The sequence below is a fragment of the Aptenodytes forsteri genome, unplaced genomic scaffold, assembly GCF_000699145.1.
Source record: "Aptenodytes forsteri isolate BGI_AS27 unplaced genomic scaffold, ASM69914v1 Scaffold13, whole genome shotgun sequence".
NCBI lineage: Eukaryota > Metazoa > Chordata > Aves > Sphenisciformes > Spheniscidae > Aptenodytes > Aptenodytes forsteri.
Window position 1 is genome coordinate 6527179 of NW_008794543.1, and position 17079 is coordinate 6544257.

Below are 17079 nucleotides of genomic sequence, written 5' to 3' on the forward strand. Positions count from 1 at the left end.
TCACAGATGATTGTATTTGGAAAATATAACGACCTATTAAGTTGTGAATGAGACTTTACTACAAAGTTTTGAGCAAGGAGGAAATACAGATGTTAATTAAAGAGAACCAGCATGTGTTTTTTTGCAATTATTAAGTGAAAGTCAAGTTAAAATAGTTTGGTTGGCAAGAAAGCAGTACATAAGATATCATAATCAAAGCAGAATTCTATTCAAAATTCAGCACTATTAGGATATAATAAAAATTAACTTATCTGGGTTTTTTATGTCATCGTTGTATCCTAGTGTAGAAAGGATCCCAGAAGACAGTTGTACACTATCATAGTAAAATAGTACATATGAAAGAAAGATCAGGCCAGACAAGAAAACTCATCAGGAAAACAAAGGTGTAAAGTCATGTTGGACATGGTGCATTTTTAACTCTACAAGTTCCAGGAAACTGCGATGGGATTCCAGATCGTAGAGGCCAGACTGCCAATCTTCCCAAAGGACACAGGTTATCTTATTTCTGTACTGAGTGAGATTCAAAAAAACTTGCAGTGTTAAATGCAAACTATCAAATTCTAATGCAGGATCAGGGAAAAAAGAGGAGACTTTTGCAGCATATTCTTACACAGGATTATCGTCAGGCACGTAAAGGAGAAGGGGCACTTCAGCTCCATCTTCGGAGTTCTCCTGTTTGTTGCACCAGTTCTGCATGTCAGTTGATGCTGTAATTCCTTGCCAAATACTGTCACATGAAGTAGATGACAAATTAAGACAGCTTGGATTGAAAATTCTACTCGTCATACAACAGTGTCATGCTTGCAACCTTGTGACAGATTTTCCTATATTCAACTCATGTCTATAGATGTTTAGGTTTGAGGATGCTTTAAAGGCCAGGTTACTTTTTGACTAGTACCCTGACTTAATTAATGCTCTTGTTGAGTAAAGTCCAGGCCTTTGTAAACTGCACTAGCAGTTCCATTTCAATACTGGATATCTGTACAATACACATAGTATTTATACTCTAAAAAGAGAAGTCTCAAAACAAAGGAATGCTGACAGATAGAAGATTAATGAAGTATTTTTTTCCTGGCAACAAAATTCTTTGTTTTGCTAAAAATATTTTAAATGATTAATGTATTTTTGGCCATATATATATGATTTTCTATAGAGAATAGAAAACAGAAGTGTCAATGAACAGGAATTAGTCATACTGAATGAATATATCATAAAAAAAGAAGTCAGAAATCAAACTGATATATATACATGTGATTCAGATCAGTCTACAAAAAGTGTTTTCAAAGATATTAGTCCTAAACCTCATGTAGTAAGTCAGTCGAAATGTATTTTTGAAGTAAGAATTTAACAAAAAACCCCAGTATTTTTCATTTTTAAAGAGATTTACAAAATTTGTAGGAAACATTTGAAAGAGAAACAAAAAAAGTAATTTCAAACAAAAGTTTGAGTCTAAAGAAAAAATTATTCTGATATGACAAAATAATAGGTTCTGCTTTCAGTTAGAGTCACTAAAGCAATATTGAATTTGCTGAGCTACGAATGATATGTCATTCAGGAACAAAGTTCAGTAACAAGCCAGTTTTTGCCTTACATACGGGTTTTGGAGAAAAGATTTACATGTTCTCATTATCTCTGAACAGTCATCAGAAAGCAGAGAACAAGCAGATTGTCCCCACAGTTTACACGAGGAAAAGGTTTCTGTTTATCATAACTATCTCTTGAATCTTTTTAATCCTCTGTTAAAAAGAGCAAGACAGCTGCATTTAAAGCCCTTCTTCCAGCTGTGTATTGCTCAGTTGTTGCTTTTTCACAGAATTCAGGGATTGGTGTAATTAGACTGAAGGGAGTTGGGTCATGCTTAACAATTAACTCTGCTAATATAGCTGATGTGTCCAAATGTTCCTTTTGGTTATCTGTGTAAACATTTTCTCTTGATAATTCTCTACTCTCCACTTCTTACAATAATGAATTGGCAGCTCCTTCCACTATCTACAGTCCATCCTTATCAGCTTTTAAGTTAAATATATGAGAATGCAATTTCTTTATTAATAAACAGAACAAATAATGATATTACAAGAGTGGGATAAGGTGACCTCAGAAAGCAGATTATGTACTTACATTAGTGTGGACTGGACATCAACATTTATAATAATTCATCAAGAAAGATTAGGAATTCTACACTGCTGAATACTTCTACAATTGCAACTTGATTGACTTGTCAGTGAAATGTAATTCAACCATTGTATTACAGTCTTTAATTCGGATAATTTATGTTGCAGTGAGACAACGTTTGATCCTGGAAGGAGCTAAGGCTTGAGTTAGGAGAGTTAACGGAACTCAGTACTTTACAGAATCAGGCCAGAGACAGCAAGCTTTGTAGTTGTCAAAGAGGTAAGTACAAGAAGGGCCAGAAGTTGTTAGAAGAATGAAGTATATTTGAAAACAAGTAAGTTACCTTGCAAAAACAAGTAGCAAACAATATACCCAGAAGTTATACAATTAAATGAGGCATCATGATACTATCACCATCACACAGCAGCAGCGAAGGGAATAAACAATTCTATTAGGAAGCACAGCAACATGGAGTCAAGTGCCATTAGACTAACAAGACAAACATTCTTTTCCTTGTTCCACTACTGAAATAAGATAAAGTATTTCACCTCTTCTCTTTTTATTCTGCCTTTCTGATATTATATTCTCCAGAGCTCTGTCCCTCATTATATTTTGTACAGTGCTTAACAGGACAGCTCCTTAATCATGATTATAATCACCAGGAATAGTGCTACTACAAAACCACCAAATACATGTGTTAGTTACGAATTCTGTTCTTCTTGAGAAAGAGATATAAGCACACAGAAATAACTAAAATGTCTAAATTAAAAATCACAATAAAAATCTCTTGCTGCCAAACACCAGAAGTGCCTGACCCACTGAGTACTGCCCTGCTTGAGCTTTGCACATAGCATTTCTGTGGTAGGCTCTTGTTCCAACCCAGAACTGATATGCTTGGCAGAGATTAGCTCCTAATTTCCATGTAAGCCTGGTATCATTCAGAAAACAAGCACCATGCAAATCCAGAGTCCAGATCTAGCAGGCGTTTTCAGATCACACCTAGCACCCACTGACAGGAGTAACCTACTTCCAAGCTTCAGCTGTGACTGCTTTATGTCTGTGGAGAGAAACAAGGAATGCAGTCACAGCCCTCATATCAGGAGTAAGGAAATCAGAGCCGGCAACTTCAATTGTCCAACTCATGATTCTCTGAGATGTCTGCCTTGTCCCTGACCCCCACTTTGGACTTTCACCTGTCTCTGTAACACCACCAAGCTATTCTTCATAGGGCATATCTGCATTCAGGTTTAATTCAGACCTGTAGTACACTGTTCAAGTGAACCTCCCCATCAGCCCTACTAACTGTACCTTGGATCAGATCACAGAATTTCTTTCCTTTCAGAGGATGCCCAGCTGGAAGATTCAGTCCAACTGTCATCAAATGTGCTTTGTGGTAGGTTCTTATGGGAAGCAACTACCACTGGCAAGAGAATCACCACTCCTTCCCTCCCTGTTCCTTACCTCTTGTTTTGTAAATTTTAGTTAGTCCTAGAGAAAATCAAAACACACAACAAAGGGCACGAAGAAGTTGATAATAGTGATCTAAATAGTCAGTAAACATTATTCAATAACATATCAACCAATCAGAATGCAACATTTGTATCTATTTAGCATACTCCAATCATTGCTAATAGCATCAGACAAGAACAACTAGTAGGGATTTCGAGCAAATCCTCATGGAAACTATATCGTACTAGAGGAACAGCATGGTGTAAAATTGTCATCGTCACCATCTTCATCCTTCATCATCATCACCTGCAATTTCTCCCAAATTAGGTTCCCCATTAAAGGTGATGTTTGCCTTCAGCTACAGACCCCACTAAGGAACCTTTGTGCTTGTCTCTGTAAGTCTGACTTAACACCCTCTTTGCAACAGTGTCCTCTCTTCCTGACAGCCCTACCTTTCCCATTGCTTTCTGCTGCTTTCTTTCCACCTACTAAGATACAGATGAGTGCTCTGGTTTAAAAAAAGAAAATAACAAGAGGAAAAAAAAAAGACGAGGAGGCATCATTGAAATCTTCTTGCTCTGCTAAAGCAAAATCTTACAAATCATCTCTATCAATGAATGCAGTTGTACATATTGATTAAGGACAAAAAATCCTTTCCTGCTATTAGCTCGTAATGAAGGAGGCCTTGCCCATCCACAGTGTTCTCATAGTGCATGGGATTTTCTTCAACTCTTGAATCTTTCTAGACATGCTGTGAATAGCTCTTTTTCTTCATGAACTAGAGGACAGAACTGTGACATGGAACAGGAAGATAAGGCTCCTCTGGAATAGCTCAGATTCTGCCTGTCTGGCCCATAAAAGTCTAGGAGCATTTTACTTCCTTTCCCATGGTCATAAACTCTGGAGAGAATGTGGAACTTGTGTCAAAGGGGAAGACTACTTATTTAATGAGTTATGTTGCTTATCCTTATTTGAGAATTCGTCTGAATCAGACGATTGCTATCAGAAACATCCTCCTCTGCTAAGAACCGTGGGGGTATTTTTGTCTTGTAGGCCTTGTTTGAGATGGGGAAAATCCTAATTTAAGACTTCCTGGACTCCTTTTCTTCTTTGACTCCCATATACAATCTTGGCTCTTGGACAGTTGTGGTAAGGGCTCATATTTTAGTGCTCAAAAGGACCAAATTCAAACTGAGCTGTGTAATGATATTCCAAATAAGTTGATAAAGAGTTGTAAGTTACAGCAAAATCAAATGAACAATGAGAAACTCACTGCTGGACAGAAAGGACAGTACAAAAGCAAACTAGAAAATAAGGTAGCGTAACAGATGAGCAGAGTTAACACTTGCTCTGACTGATTCTTTTGCCTCTGCCTCTGAAACCTCAATTAGCAAGACAGTCCTTTCTCCGGGACCATTGACTGCCACTAAACCACAATAAAATATGAAGAAAAAGCAATTCAACTTACCAAAGTTGGTTGTACAAACATTCTCTTTCCCTCTGTTCCTGGGAAAGCAGCTATTATGGATGGCAGTGTATGGGTCACTATTCCCTTAGGGACACTGATATTCAGTGCAAGAGAGACTGGTTTTATACTGGCAGTATACTGGCAGTATTTAGCATTTGTCTGCATTTGGATAGATTCCAGTCATTGTTCAGTTTTGAATAACTAAGTGTTAGGGCATTGAGTATTTAACAGATTATTTTTGTAATATCTTTTATGAATATGAGCCTCTTTTGGGGGGTCTTTATATATTTTAATTTTTTACTGACTGTAAAAGTTGCATCAATTTACAAAATGTACTTCAATGAAAATTAAATTCAGCATGTAAAAAAAACCTATACAAAGTATTACAATTAGATTAACTAAATCCAAACATAGTGACAATATTTTCATGTGACTTTGTTAACTTGTTATTATTAGTTATACAAAAGTAGCTCAAATTATCACTCTCTTTCATCTGCAACAAGTTTGCATGACATTCATTGGCTATTCTGAACGAATGTCATAAGAAATGCCAAGAACTCTCATGAAAGTGTGGTTTGACATCAGCTATTTCTGATCTTTTCAAGACCCAGAGTTGCAGTGCAACTTGATCAATAGTGATTAAAAATTATGCTTCAAAAGTGGCATTTCTCTAGCATGATCCTTTCTATCCCTTTTCTAGACCCAGGAACATTCTTATTTCACTTGCCACTCCCAGCGTGAATTTCTGTCTCAAGTCTTTTGGGCTTTGCTACTCTGAGGAGTACATATGCACCAAATAAGACAGCATTAACCAAAATATTCTGTATACATAACTGGAATTTTAAACAAAAGGAAAGCAATAACTTGAGATAATAAAAAATATGTCAATCCAGCATTTTGTGTTCTATTCTTTACGCAAACTAGTAAATTCAAGAGAGAACATTCAAAAGCTGGAACAAAAACTAAGTCAAGTCAGCGTTAAGACTCATGGTACACACAAGTAACTCAATGACTACTGTAATTATCTCCAAAACAGGCACTGTAAATACAAGCATTTAAAAGGTTACACTGTTAATGCAGAAACATTGTAACACGTTTCTGTGTTACATATATATGTAACACATATATATGTAACACATATATATGTGTTACAAGTATATATATATGTATATGTGTATATTCAAGACACAATTATCAGTAAGGGTATGTAGAAAAATATGAGTTTTCTCTCATCTGGGATCAAACACTGGATTGCATGATTATAGAATGTCATTACTATAAGACAGAGTTGCAGTTTTTTGGATTGCTTAGCCAGGCAAATCAGTGACAATGAGTCAAGGAATATAATCTCTTAGATCTTCAAGTTCAAGAAAACATCCCTTTTTTCCTCCAGGAATAATGTTGTTAGTACTACTATTCTCTACAAACTATTATTATTTTCTTACAGTAATACATAAAGGCTGCACTCAGGGAAACTCGATTTACAGCACACAGTAGCAAAAATGAAGGACAGACTATAAGCTTACTAGATAATAAATATGATATAAACAAATCAAAAGACAACCTTGTATTTTTTTCAGAAGTAAAAGAATTTTAGTACTGACACTCTAGAAATTTATCCATGTTAACAACAAATATCTATGCAAATCAGCATAGGACTGTAAAATATACTGGCTACAGTTCTTCAATTTTTCTTTTAGTGGTATTTTGACAAAGTTGGGGGGGGGTTTTGACAGATCACGCAGTCCACAATAATACAAAAGCTTACTGCAAACTCACTGCAAAATGTAAAGACCGTTTGGAGAACAGCATGTTTGGACTCAACTAAACCCAGAAATTTTGTAGCATTCGTCGAAATGTTGCTAAGCTTTTTACCAACTGGAAATCTCATTGTGACAAAAAAGAAAAATTGCAAGAAAGCTTTCATTTTTTATTACTCTTTTTGCCTTCCACTTTTGCAATTTACCAAAAAAGAAATCCCACATTTTCCAAGAATACCATTTAACAGGTTACTTTTCTTACAATATTTTTCAGGGATAATAGGATATAGAAAAAGTACTATAAATTTATCCCTGGTATTTTTCCTTTTAGTTGGTGGTATAGATTATGTCCACACGATCCCTGAGGGTCATTCTAGTATAGGCATCCCTATAAGCACCTCTCCATAAAGTGTCCTTCCTGCATTCACACCGCAGACCTTCTAGGATTTGTTCCAGTTCCAACCTTTCTATACCACAGCTATTCTACAACCTTACTATACAGTACTACATAAGGAGCTCTACCTTACCCCACCAGTGTCTCATAGCAAAAGTGGTGGAAATCTTGGGCCAGGGCAGTACTTCTGCATTAGCAGCCGTCTACACTGTCCTCCCAGGGCCCTTCTACATCCTGGAAGCTAACAGTCTTCATGAGGTGGAGTGCCCTGTATCTGTCTTCATAGGGCTGGCCTGCTGGAATATCTACCTCAAACAGGACAGTGTTTCCTGTCCCCATCCCAAGCTGACCCATGTCCTGCAGAGGTAAGGCATGCCAGAATGCCTCACATGCAGGCTCTCTTCATCACCTGGCAGGTTGTATGAGCCTGTGCCTTAAAGAGAATCTACAACCCTAACCTGGACTCTACAGAGCTTAACAGGGGTACAGAGCAGACCACCTGCAAGGAACAAGTAGGAAGAAATCCTTTAGTTTATGTAAGAGGGGAAGAGCAGTAGAATTTGGAGACCAAGTCAGGAGACATACATTTTATTCCTGCTAAGAGCCAGGAATATGCATTACTGTTTCCCAGGCCTCAGAGCTTACGAAGAACAGGACCTTATACCCAGCCTCCAAAGAATTGCTTTCCAAGGGCCACAATATACTGCAGTCCTCCAAAAAAAAACCCCGAAAACAAACAAGGAACTGGATGAAATGACCCTGTCTCCCTATGCTGGGATACTCCGAAATTAGGTGGCCCAGGAGTATCAGGCTCTTGTTCCCAAAAGATGAAGACACTTTCTCAGACAAGCAACGTCAAAAGGAGCCTCTTCAGCAATCGGCAATCAGTGAACAGCATTTGACCTTCAACAACATTGATTCCTACCACTGATTCTGCTTTAATGATGCTGCTGGATCAGTTAAAGCTTCAGATTGTGTCTATCACAGTAAACACCTACTTGCAGACCCATTTTTTATTTTAAAGAGATATGCAAGTGCGGACATCTTTACTGTAGACTTATGTAAACATGTAAAGTAGTGAATCTACTTCCTAGGAGTTTTAAAATCATTAACATGACAAAAAATTCTGCTCTCTAAATATTTCAAAAGATTTTGCAACGGACTTTCACCTCTATAAACAAGAGCTTCATTGACCTTTCTGAAACTATCTTAATTTATTCTAGATGTGTGTTAAATCCTTCATGCTCTACAGATTTATTGGAATATCTCAGACAGGGAGAATGGCGATGTGAGAGAACGCCACACACCTGCACCTCAAAACACAGCTAGCAGAACTTACTACAGCATCCTGTCTGAGCAGCCAGCTTATTTAGCCCTTCATGACTGACAGTCAGCCAGTTCATATAACTATTCTAGCTTATCGAACGAAAAAAAGAGCACACTGAATTGTAAAGAATGTCAAAGCTTGTAGATATTATACAATATTATTTCATCAGCTATGCTGTATTTGGCAGGTGTTGTTTCCTTAAAAAACTGCTGTGTAACTAACAACTTTTAAAAATACTTCTTTGTCTAGCTTGTAGACTGTAAACAACTATAAGATGAATACAGTGCCGGGTAGAAAATTGGTACATAAGAGAGGTCAGCCACTTTTAGAAAATCACACCCATAAGAGTATTTGTTTTGTTAGTACAGGCAGCCTAAGATTCTGGTTCAAGTTTCTCTTTTCCTTGCACAGAACTCTGTCTGCCACCCTTAGGGCCTATGAAGCATGTTCTCCTCTCTGATTCCCTACAAAAGAAAATGCTTTCACATATCTGTGATAAAAATGAATTTTAAAGTTCCCATATAAGTAACAGGGAAGGAAACCTCATTCTTTCTAGTGTTTGTTTAGCAGCTAGACTTCAAACATTCTCTAAAAAGCAAACAACTCCAGGAAAAGGAAAATTGAAAAACAACAAGCACACTGAACACATGAAAGGTTTTGAACTGCATCTGCAGATTAAATAACAGGTTAACAATGATGGGAACCAAATACATAGTTACAAATCCAAGATAAAGGGAGGAACCAAACCACACAAGGTTCATGACAAGTATTAATTCTTCTACAGATAATTTGTAGGGTTACTGTTCTTATTTTGTACACCCTAGAATGAGAAATTTCTTCTTTGAGCAATGGGGGATCATGAAGCTTCAATGTCACACAGAGTTTATTCTTTTAACTTCTGTATATGAAACAAATAGCAGCTGAAAACATCTGCATTTTAAGGAAAATTAATTATTCTGTATCAGGTAAATGAGAAAGTCAGCAAATGCCACAATATTGTTGGGTGCTATTGCTTTAGCCTGTAACAAATAATCTTCATCCTGACTCAAAATGTATCATTGCCCAGAAATATTTATTGCATTACTGCATTGGAAAAACGAAACAAGAGCTCCCTCTATGTAACTCCAGATGCATTACTTTGTTGTACTGTGTTATAGACCCTAGAATGAGAAATTTCTTCTTTGAGCAATGGGGGATCATGAAGCTTCAATGTCACACAGAGTTTATTCTTTTAACTTCTGTATATGAAACAAATAGCAGCTGAAAACATCTGCATTTTAAGGAAAATTAATTATTCTGTATCAGGTAAATGAGAAAGTCAGCAAATGCCACAATATTGTTGGGTGCTATTGCTTTAGCCTGTAACAAATAATCTTCATCCTGACTCAAAATGTATCATTGCCCAGAAATATTTATTGCATTACTGCATTGGAAAAACGAAACAAGAGCTCCCTCTATGTAACTCCGGATGCATTACTTTGTTGTACTGTGTTATAGATACATTTGTTTTATATTTACAAGTTTTACTGTGAATGATGCATATAACAAATCGACAAAATTATTTAAAAAAATCAGAGTTCTAACACTAGACTGAAATAGTTTTTTCAGTAAAATTATAGATAATAATTACAGGCTAAAAAATGTAAGATTGTTATACTAAATGAGTTGTTGGTAGTAAAGGCCCATTGAAGGTACAGGGCTAGAATTTCACATGAAGCATGCCTAGTTTCTGACACACAAACACTTCTGCTTGAAAGTAAGTTAAACTAGACTAATAAGAAACATCTGAGGAGGCTCATTATTATCGCTACAGTCAGATGACAGTAGAATTTACCATTCTCGGCTGTCTTCCCTGCCTCTCTGTTGAAAGCTTCTGCTGCCACAGCAGGAACAACTCCTGAACCATCACAGATGGTTCACTATCTCACCCAGATCACCATACAAAATTATATCGATGCTGCTTAGGGTTACTTTAATATCCTAGTAGTAGTAAACGGCAGTTGCTCAGAACTTGTTTCATGTGTGGTTGCTCCTGCTGCAGAAGCAATAATCTCCAAGAGAATGCCAGGCAGACAAACAGTAATTGCTTCAGCCAAATGAACTGCAATCATTTGTGTTTGTAAATTAAAATTCTGAACACAAAGGTGATTCTTTAGTGATGCATTGTAGAAATGGGAACTGTTACAACATTTCCAGCCTTTCTTTGCAAGGATACTCCTGCCTTATGTAAACAATTGCTAGAGCTATTTGTAATTTTTCACAGAATGTTGGCAGAAAACTCCGCAACTAGGGAAAAAATGCCTTTCTTCATGAAAAAGAATCAATAATGCATGATGGTAGTGAGCACTGTTAACATATCGTCACTGTAGATATTACTTACTGCCTTGAAGCTGTATAAAATGATTCCGAATTTCACTGCACTTTCTAAATGAGACATAGCCATCCCTTACCCATCCTTTCATAACAAGACTTTTGCCGGCATATTTCAAATTTAAGGTGGAAAATTACTTTCTATCTTAAAGTTTGTGTCAGTTCTATTTTAAATTTAACAAGCCCTGGGACTGATGTGATTAATGTTAAAGGTAACTAACATGTTAACAGTATGAAAGACTTACTGTTTGTTTTGAGGTTTCCTTCCCTTCTCCTCAGTGGCTAGGCTGACAAGCATTTTGCACAGAGAAAGGAGAACAATGAATGCTGGTAGCACACTGACTTCGCAGATTCCTTCCTCATACCCTGAGGAAAGAACAAATTTTCCTTAACTTCAGAATCACTGTTTATCTAGCAGAAATACTTACTGCCTCTACACCAAAACTTCCATCAAAATGCATCACTTTGACCAGGGCACTGTTTTCTTGTCAACCTGTGCTGCTGAGACAACTGCAACCTAATTGCTGAAGAGATCCTCCACGACTACTCTAAGGACTTTCAGACACAGGGCATCCTAAGAAGGCTGCTTCAGGAGCCTTAGGATTTAACCGTAAGAATGATGGTAACCAGCCTGGATCATTTGATTACAGACTTTTGCCATGCTTGCATTTTGTCAGCATATTCCTCTCCCAAAGAACAGATTGTGAGAGGCTTGGTGCTTTTAGAATTAACAAACGTCTTATCCAGATCTTCACAGCAGCAGTTTATTGCTGGGGTACCCTGGTTTATACTCTAGCTTTGTGGAACTCTTTGTGTTGACACGTCCCCAGTACTGAGTGTTGGTTCAATAACTGCTCATTTGAATAACCCACTGCAAAATACCAATGTAGTGGGTTTTCTAGACAACTAGAAATGTGTCATAAGAACTCAGACATTATGGCATGGAAGATACTTCTCTAGACAGTACTGATGACTCTGGAGTTGTAACGCTAATAAATTAGATACCAAATATAGAGTTGTAAGGCATGATCCAGGTATGATTACAAGACAGGTGGGCATACTTCTGATAACTATAATCTGCCCAGTATTAGTAATTTGCTGGCAATCACAGTATCAGACCTCTGGCAACTCTGTGCACGTTTTCTGGCTGCTTGAGCCTGTGCAGTAGGATCTTCACCGCCTTTGTGAGACTAACTAATTACACTAAATTTACCTGTGATGTGATCACACAGTTATTTGGGCTGACAGGCCTAACAAAATGGTATCAATCTTCCCAACCAATGGCAGAAGCAGCGTGAGGAGGGACAGCCAACATAGTTGAATTTTCCTTGGCTGCCAGAATGGTGGGAGGTAGACCACTGGCACCTGCTGTCTGTTAGAGGAAGTAGCCTTTCATTTTGAGTAAAAGATTAAGTATTTACTCCAGGATCTAAAAGTGTATACTGAGAAATTCTATTCAATAACGAAACTGTTAGAAGTAGTATATTGTGTCGATTTGTCTCTGCTGAAAAAGGACATCTTAATACTGAATTGTGTCTTTTGTTAATATTTAAATATGTGTCAGGCAACACCAGTGTGAGTTTGCATTCATAATTCCTTTCTGAAAAGATAATTTGACATGCTCTCCTTTTTCACTTCGCTGTGTATTCAGCTTTAGTTGCAAAGATCATTTACTGTGCTAATGCCCTTCTCCTTCAAAAATGTCTGCGCATGCCATGTCTCATGATGAATACCCATTTGTAAACAAAGTAGTGATTCATTATTATAGCTGAAGGGCATCGTTTTACCTGGATGTAAATTCATCATTTTTTAATGCCTCACAGCTTGATGCTTAAATCTCATCAAGCACTCTGAAAGCTTCGTTGACACAGATTGATGATCCAAACAATTAACTTGATAATGGCATCAGCAACTGGAGGTTAGTATCCACTAGAGAAAGAGTGAGCCAAGTTCATCCCTAGGGTACGCCTAATAAAGTCAAAGGAGGTACGCTTGGGATCTATTTATTGCAAACAATATATTTGACCCCTTTTTTCCTTTTCTGAGCTAATTTTGTGAGTCTAGTTATACTGCATTAAGTACTCTGTGGACAACAAATTGAAGCATTCTTTTTAACAGGTTAGGTACTGTTAAACACTATAAACAACACTACTTTCTCAAAACGGTTTCAGAAAAGCTAATAATCTGTGAATATTCTGTTAGAGCTCAGCTGGAGATAGCCACTTCTCAGCTGTTAATTACTACACCTCACATGAGATACGGAGATGTGGTAACTGCCCATGTACGTACTTCTGGTCTGCTCTAATGCATAGTAAAATAGCATTCAGTAAAACCCTCACTCTGTTGTTTTTCGAGCTTGTCTAGCTAGAAAAGCTTTCCTGTTTTTCTAGCATTGTCTATCTCAATGCATCTCTACATGACCTGGGAATCCACTGATGAACATACGGCATCATTTGAATTCAGGCTGAACAAATCATAATTGTCTTAAGGAAGATCTTCTGTTATGGACTTTAATGGATTCTAGAAGATTGCAACCATTACAACCACCTCATTATTATATCCTTTGCTATCAATCTTTCTGCAATATTAACCTCAGCATTTAAAGAAATCCAAAGTACTAACTCTTAAAACTAGGGAACTTAGTTCTTCCCTAGAACTCTGTGATGGATTAACAGTGAACCTAACATCTTGTGCCAACTGACATAATCATACCTGGCAAACAGTGCCTGGGAACCGCCAGTTTCAAGCTGGAGACTGACAGATGAATAGCTTTTCTTTCTGAGGAGAGCCAGGTGCTTGGAGTTAGATGTAAAGGGTTTAGGTATTGCCTTGAAGCTAAGCTGTTTCATCCTCTCTTTGATAGTCATAAATGAGAGAAATTCACGAGTCAGATGACTATGAAAGTACTCTGGATCCAAAGATGACACCAGCCACTGTCTGTCTGCCTCTTTTTTCTTTTTTTTGAAGTTTTTGTCATTTTTATAATATTGATAATTTCTACAGCCTCGTCACTCCCTTCCTCTACCAGAGTTATTTTAACTCAGATTTGGAACAAAACCTTCAGATATTTCACAGCAGTTGATATGTCTTTAATGGTACATTTAGGGTTCCCATGTTAACACTAATCCTTTTCCACTTGTACATCTGGCACCACAGAAAAAGTGTGAGTGCTTAGCTAAGTAATTTTCCTATCTATAAGAATTCAGGCACAACTACGCACAGACAGCTACTTGTATTTGCCAGGTCTGTTGCATGCATCAGTGACCTTGCAGTTGCAATTTAGTTGCAGGAGCAACAAAACCTTACATGTTAGATATGAAGATACTATTCACTACTTTAGGAATACTGATTTTAGTACAGTTATTAACAAAGTAAGACAAGTACTGTGTAACTGTACTGAATTTTCTTGTATTAAGACGCTGGGTGTGTTCAATATGGGGTTGGTTTTGAGAGAAGCAAAAGTCAGATAAAGTCATTCTAAAGAAGCAGACTATTAGAGACAACACAGCATACAAATAAAGATGATGATACTCCATACGTAGTCAAAAGTACGTATTTGTTTGCTAAAGTCTAACACATCAAAAATAATTACTGAGGAATGTAGGATGGTGACTGGTAGGGAGCAGGGACAAAAAGGAGAGGAAGTATCAGGGAGTTACATACAGCCAGGTCAAATGGAGGTCTAGTCATGCTCCTAAAGTATGATAAGCTGTAGAAGACAAAAATGCATACACATGCATATATTTTAAAATAATTTCTCCAAAATCTTTCAGTTCTAGATGAAATTCTTTGCTACTGCTCATAATTTCTGAAAAGCAATGAATCTAAGTTGAATCTGAAGAGGTAAATGTGAACATCTATTTATCCTTTTTCACAATATAAGAGCAAGGAGCCATTCAAGAAAACTGAAAGACAACAGGCTTGAAGTTAGAATATTATTATAAAGCACATAATTAATGTGTTGAACTCTCCACCACAAGATAACAATGATGTGATAGCAGCAGACAGAAAAAGCATACATTTAATGAAAATATTGTTACACTAGACAGAATATTAAAATACATTTTCATAGATGTAAAGCAATTAGAGTATTGCTAGATATATCAGATGTTATGACAAACCAATGAAAGCAAGGAAATGAAAGCAAAATAATACTATATATCCCTTTATTCAAACTTCACTGTTATCACAACTGTTATACAAAACAGATCATGCACCACAACTCAAATTTTGATGACTTCAACTTTTATCACGCATCTCCCCCTCCCTTCATCCCTATTCCTTTTCTAAGAAAAATGTGTACATTTGGGGTTTTTTCATTCAGTTCTGCTGTGTATATTAGTCTGGTGAAGATTTGTAAATAGAGAATGGATAAGAGAAAGTGGTATCTTTGACAGGCAAAATTAATGTTGTGGTGCACGGTCTGTAATGCACAACTGTTCTAAACCCCAAAAATGTGTTTTCTTCAAACATTGCTTAAATTGGATGAAACAGAAGCACAGTGGCTAAATCTTTTGTCCACCAGCACCTGCACATGAATCTTTTCCTTTTGTTTGATGAAAATGCATAGTTCCTTATAAAGTAGATTAAGTGTGCATGTACGTGTGCCCAGCCCTCATTCAGCAGATTGGCACAGCCCAAGCACCACCAGCCAAGAGGGCATGCTTTACAGGCTTTACTGTAAAGCATCTCCTTTGTCCATGAGGTTTGTGTAGAAAACTGTAGATTACTTTAAAATGACCTAAAGGTAAAGTGACCTCAAATTCATCACAAAAAATAATAAATTATCCATGTATTAAAGTTCTTAAGCCTGAGTTTTCTAGCACTGATACTTTTAAAGAGGTATCAGGCAATGTGAAAAGATAATTTCAGCCTCAGCCTAACTGAAAAATCTTTCTTTTGATTTTTTTTTTTTAAATGGATGCCCCCACTGCGCAATCTGTTTCAATTCTGCTGGAGTACTTGATGCTGGCCATTGTCAGTTCCTTTAAAATAATAGATAAATAGATTATTTATTTGGCTTGGCATACTAATTCCTATGACAGGCTAGCCTATCTTACCTCTGTAGCTTTCTCTTCTAAGATTAGTGTAGGTGTGATTATCAGGTTCTTAATAGATGCTCATTAGGCAACCTGCCTTTTCTGTGTACAGAATAAAGAAAAGCGAGTACATGTAATGGTACATCTACTTTTAGACTAACACAGTAAAGTACATAGCTACTTCTTCATTTCCAAAGTAACTAGATCTTAATTTTAAAACAGAGCTAGATGGGTAGCTCACAGATTAGCTATAGGTTGTTTTCATCCTCAGTGATTTATCTTAGCACAGAAATTGAAATTTCCAATATAGGACTATGCAGTTGAAAAGCACTAAATTATTTTATTTTATTTTATATATCGTTTCATCTTCAAACAAGAAGTTGGAATTAAAATACCTGTTATTAGTTTGCACTGAGAATACAGAAAAGACCAGTAGTACAAAACGTATTATGCCATTTTATAGACATAGCAATAATGAAAACATTGCTAAAGCAATGAGATTTGCCAACTACTGATAAGACTCAGGAGAAATTCTTTAACAGATGTTTCCTACATCAAATAGATACTTAGCCCTCTCTGATTACCATGATCTTGAGAATTCATGACTTGATTCAATGATCAACACCTCTTCCGTAGTCCCATAAAAAACAAATTCTTGCCATCAGTTTTCCTTCCACACAGCAGCTGGTAAAATATATTTATAGCCTTGAGTCCCTCATGGTGAAGTTGTATTACAGCATTCTTGTGTTCATGACATAATTAGGGTTCTGTCAGCACATCAGTCATACACTGATGAATGCACATTCCATCTTCTTTGCCACTTTAAAAGCTACTATCCTCACAGTGACCAGTGACTACTGTATTACTAGCTGACCTGACCACTTGCTTACTTATTGAAAATTTCAACTGCTGTGCTAGAAGATTATTTATTATTTACTGCAAACTTACTTCAAGAAGCTTCCTTTGACAGCTGTTATTTATTATTTTTTAATGCCCCCTAATATACAATGCACCGAATACTACTCCCTCTGGATAACTTCTTTCCTTAGCTTCAAGTTTCATCATTAAACATTGTTTAGGGACCTTTCAAGAAGAGATATCAAACTCATTCTAGAGTAAGAAGTCACCACCTAAAGTGAGATCTTCAGCAGCTTATACCT